Source organism: Sorghum bicolor, chromosome 5 (genome assembly GCF_000003195.3).
Source record: "Sorghum bicolor cultivar BTx623 chromosome 5, Sorghum_bicolor_NCBIv3, whole genome shotgun sequence".
Classification (NCBI taxonomy): domain Eukaryota; kingdom Viridiplantae; phylum Streptophyta; class Magnoliopsida; order Poales; family Poaceae; genus Sorghum; species Sorghum bicolor.
Window position 1 is genome coordinate 37509133 of NC_012874.2, and position 6000 is coordinate 37515132.

Sequence of the window (6000 nt, forward strand, 5' to 3'; positions counted from 1 at the left end):
ATGCTGTGGGCACAAGCATAGGCTAATAATATTCTAATTGCCTCCAATCTTACAGCCGGTGCATATGTTTCTCCAAAGTCAAGACCTTAAACTTGAGTGTAGCCTTGTGCTACTAATCTTGCTTTGTTTCTCACAACTACACCATCTTGATCTTGCTTGTTTCTAAAGACCCACTTGGTACCAATCACATTGTAGTTCTTTGGCCTCTCAACAAGCTCCCATACTTGATTTCTTGTGAAGTTGTTCAATTCTTCATGCATGGCATTTAGCCAATCGGAATCCTTCAATGCATCTTCTATCTTCTTTGGTTCCTCAAATCAGACAAATGAGTAGTGCTCACAAAAGGATGCTAGCCTTGATCTTGTTTGCACACCACTTTGAATACCACCAATGACTTGATCCGATGGATGATCCCTTGCTATGCTAGTAGGTTGGAGTATTGGGAGTTGATTGCTTCCACTAGCTTGATTTGATTTTGATCATCATCATGAGAGCTACTAGTACTAGCTTGATTTGTATCAATTTTTACTTCTTGATTGATCATGTGAATATCACTATCATCACCAACTTGCCTCGGCCTTATGTCACCAACATCCATGTTCTTCATTGCATTTGCCAATTGATCTCCTCTCACATCACCAAGATTTTGAGCTTCATTTTGAGATCCTCGGTTTCATCAAACTCAACATTATGGACTTCTTCCAATGTGCCACTTGCCAAGTTCCAAACTCTATATGCCTTGCTTGTGGTGGAATAACCAAGTAAGAACCCTTCATCACATTTCTTCTCAAACTTGCTCAACCTAGTGCCTTTCTTGAGAATGTAGCATTTGTAACCAAACACTCTAAAATATGCAATGTTGGGCTTTCTTCCATTCAATAGCTCATATGGTGTCTTCCCAAGCTTCCCATGGCAATAGAGACGGTTGCTATAATAGCAAGGCATGTTGATAGCTTCAATCCAAAATGAATGACTAACATTGTATTCACTAAGCATTGATCTAGCCATATCAATCAAGGTTCTATTCTTTCTTTCTACTACACCGTTCCTCAATTCTTGTGTTCTTGAATTCACTACCATTGTCACTTCTAATCTTCTTGATAGTGGTTTCAAACTCATTTTGCACCCTCTTGACAGAAGACTTGAATAGATTACAAACATCACTCTTGTCATAGAGGAAGAACACCCAAGTGTATCTAGTGTAGTCATCAACTATCCCAAAGACATACTTGTTGCCACCAATGCTAGTGTATGTTGTTGGCCCAAATAAATCCATGTGCAATAGCTCAAATGCCTTTGATGTGCTCATTTCACTTTTCATAGGATGTGCATTTCCATCTTGCTTTCCGGCTTGACAAGCACTACATGGTTTATCCTTCTCAAAGGTGACATCCTTCAAACCACTAACTAAGTCATGCCTCAATAGTTTGTTCAATTGTTTCATTCCAACATGACCAAGCCTTCTATGCCACAACCAACCCAAACTTGATTTGCGAATTAGGCAAGATGTCAATTGAGTGTCACTATCATTGAAATCAACCAAGTATAAGCTAACATGCCTAAATCCTTTGAATATCAAGTTTGATCCATCAACACTAACCACTTCAACATCATCACTACCAAAGATGCACTTGAAACCAAGGTCACAAAGTTGTGAAATCAAGGCTCTCAACTAGCAACACATTTTGTATGCTCATGTCATTTGAGATAGCAATTTTACCAAGCCCTTTGACCTTGCCTTTCTTGTTGTTACCGAAGGTGATAGAATAAAAGCCACCATTTTGATTTCTTATCAATTGATTTGAACATACAAGACTCTCCGGTCATATGTTGAGTGCACCCACTATCAAGCACCCAATGCCTTCCTCCGGCTTTGTAATTGACCTACAAGACAAGATCAATTCTTTTTAGGTACCCAAACTTGATTGGGTCCTCCAAGGTTAGCAACTAATAAGCTCTTTGGTACCCAAATGGCTTTCTTCTTTGAGCCCATCCATGGTGCACCAATGAACTTAGCATGAACACCTTTTGTATCCTTGGTAAGCATATAGAAAGAATTAAGCTTAATTGAGGATACATAAGCTTTGGGTTTCTTGTTCATGCATTGTTGCTCTAGGTGACCAACTTGCTTGCAAGCTTTGCAATACCGGCCATTGTTCTTCACAATACTAGTCTTGTGAGGAGCAAAGGCGGCCTTGCCTTTCTTGGGGTTATAGCCCAATACCTCTTTATAGAGAGAAGCTCTTTGGCTACCCAAGCATATAAGCAAGCGGTTCTCACCACCATAAGCCTTGGCTATGGTGTGATTGAGCTCTTTCACTGTCACACCCCAAAATTTTTAAATTTTGGGTTGTGCATAGAAAACACTAATTAAAATAAATGTTTTGATAATTGGATAAAATTTCCAAAGTTAGTTGAAAATAGCATCAATTAGTTATAGGAAATATGTTAATCTATAAATTTTTCTAATTTAATTTGATAGGTTTTTGTGATGTGATGTGATGCTTGCTTGTTACTTGACACTGTGTTTTAAGTGGGTAAAGTTTTAGAGTGCATTTAGTAAGTTGTTTATCTTTTTGCGACGTGTCTGTCAAAAAATAAAATCCCTACGTTCCCAGTCTTAATCTTTTCATATGGAGTTGCTCCGGATCCTATTCTTCTACTCTAAATCATTCCTTTGAGTTCATCTTCCATCAACAGACCTATTGAACATTCTTTGAAAATTTTCCATCTTTTCTAGAATTCTTCTCATTTTCTACCAGCATAATCTAATTTTTAGATGCTCTATATTAAATTATCATGAGGTCCGAATATTTTATTTGGGTTCATTATATTCTAAAATGTCTCTAAAAGTTTTACCCAAATTCTAAGAATTGTTGGAGTATTTTTCGGACTCAAATGACTATTCTAAACTTCTCTAAAATTATTTTAAATACATGAATTGAATAAATTCGAAAATAACAAATCCTAATTGTAGTTTCTTTTCTATCTTAGCCCAACTTAAATTAGATGCTATCGAGGCCAAGGAGCACACGCTGAAGCCCTACCCGCCGCCCTATAAAAGCCAAGCTACCGCCGCACGCATCGCTCGGCTCGAGACTCGATCGCCTCGATTGATCTTGCTTGCCGAGGGCAACGCCGCATCATCCTCCCATCCATCTCCCGATCTTCCTCTAGCATCCGTCCGTTTGCTCAGCTCGCTAAGACGCTAACTATGCGTTTCTACCCGCCATTGTTTCGCGGCGGCCTGCCCTGCTGCACGCACAGACAGAGGCAGCATGGTGTGTCTGTGTTTGTTTGCTGCTCCACGGTGGCATGCTACAAAGGCTTGGAGGGCAAATCGATCTCACACAGAGGCTATCAGGTTATTGGCTACGAGATCAGAGAGATTAGTTCACGGTTTGCCCAACAAGAGATCACGCGGAGGTGGTTGGCCCAGCCAGACGTGGCTTCGTCGTCCGCACCTCGTCCCAGCCGGCAAGTATGCCCAAGCCGAGCCCCTTTTCCCTGCCACTTCGTGGCCAGGGCCATAGGGGTCACGTTCGGCTAATCCAAGGAAGAAGATGAGGTATTTACGAAATTGCCACTCGTTCGTATTCTCTGCAGTTTAATCATTCTAAGTCCAATTTAGTTCGTTCAAGTTGTATTAGATTTGTGTTATCGCACTCTACACAGTGGTACAAATGTTTATTATGTATCGAAATTCTGAATTTTTATTAATTTAATTTAAATGTAATTTGCTAGTATTTATCTAATAGCTAACTGAAACCAACTTAGGGTCGTAAATTCATTCTTGATTGCGCCACGACTGTGCCGACCATAAGCTACTTGTTAGCAACAATGTTTGTTATGTTATAGGTTTAGGAATTTAATTAATCATATTAATTTGATTCATGTTTATATGTGTCTTCTTGAACGAAAGATGACTTAGATTTATAATTTCAATCCTTGTAAATAAATAAATAACTGTCAATATAATTAATAACAACTTAAATGTTTCTTAATTATAGTGGTTTAGCTAAATATTAAATGGTAACTAATATGGTTAATGTTTACCTGCTGTCTTTTAATTTATTAACAACAACTTAAGTTTATAACTCCAGTATTTCATAAATAAATGTTAATATGATCAATACCAACATTAAATTCTGTTGAAATATGATCTGCTTAGATAAACCTTGAAACATGATTATTCAATTAGTTGCTCTCACTTGCTCTATGCTTCCTAAATTATAAATACTTAAATAGATTAAATGATATATAATTATTTGTAATAATAAAATATAATTAAGTTTTAACTATGGCTTCATAATCAATCTAAATAAATTAATTCTACCTTAGGATATTTCACTAAAATATGCATCACCTAGTTTTACTAAAATAAAATAAATACACTTCGGAGTATTTTGCCTCTTTTTATAGTCAGTCACAACAGTCGCAATCCTTCAGTTCCGTTCTAGGCTGTTTAGTACGCTCTCTTTTAAAGTATTTCTTCTGATTGATGTGTTGTTCTTAGTTGTTCTATTTGTTGCTTGTATGTTTGTCTATGTGTGGTGCTTGCTACGAGTAGATGAGAATTGTTTGTGAGCGCCGAAGAAGGTGATGACCAAAAGCTGATGATGTGAGAATTGTGCAAGTGTTTAAGGCAAGTATAACTTGGGATTATCTTTGTTACCTACACACTTTTAATATATATCATATGCATGTGTCCACCTTGATGACCTTAGCAAAATCATAGATGATTGTTATCCTGAATTCCTTGTTACCTATTTGGATATGTATTTGGGTAGTTCTTGCTAGTGCTTGATTATTAATCCATGATCTTGTAACATAAATAGTTGGATACACAATAAACAATAAAATAAGCTTTCTAGCAACTTGAATATAAAGGGTGGAAAGAACTATAGCTATTGCTGGATTGATATTGACCCTCCATAAGGACTTATCTCTTGGCAAAAGCTGGGATAGCTCTGGCTTTAGCTCAGTATGAAGACCTTTTCTAGCTTGTTAGAGGTTACCCGAAAGGGCGCTAGAGGGGCTGAACCGACATGGGTATAGTGCGAGCCCCTGTCCCTATGTGTATAGGCTGCGCGTCATTGTACCATTCGGAAGGGGGTATCTATATCTGCTCGCGAAGGAAACCTTGCGGCCCTAACATGTTAGACGAACTTTTGAAAGGCTTCATAGTGATCCCTTCCGACCTCCCTAGGAAGGGGGTTAAGAGACTAGCTACCTCGGGCGAAAGGGTAAATCACGACTCATGGGTAAAGATGTACAACCTCTGCAGAGTGTTAAATCTGGTATACTAGCCGTGCCCACGGATACGAGCGGCCCGGAAAACTAACGGAATAGATGGACACTGATGAACATGATTAATGATGATAACTGATGGTTTATTATGTTGTTTATATGTGTTATTCTTAATTCATGTATACATTGATCATGTGGTTATGGGATTAATTATGCTACCTTGATATTTGCTATCCAATGATTAAACATGCTAACCACTATTAAAAGCTAAATGCTGTCAAACCAGTGTCAGCTGTTTGAGCCTCATGAACCCCTGGTTATACTTGTTGAGTACGATATGTGCTCACTCTTGCTATTTCCCACCACTCCAGTCTACTAGAAAGGGATGATTAGAAGGATGGTGGAATCACGAAGGACGTTCTCAGGATACAAGAAGTGCTAAGCATATGTTACCCCCAGTCAGCCGTCCCTGTGAAGGTTAAGCCTGAAGATTAGTTACTGTTCCGTGATACTCTGATGTAAGTGTTAATTTTAAGTATATTTCCGCTATATAACATTGTTTTTGATATTATTGCTTCTGTTGTTGTATGTGTGGACTTCCTGGGCACACATATGGCTAGCCTGGTTTTCTTCTTTAAAACCGGGTATGACAGAGTGGTATCAAAGCAGTGTTGACTGTAGGACGTATGCCTAGGTAGACCTGGTCGATTAGAAAAGTCTAATTTGCTATAAATTTTTTTTATTATCTCT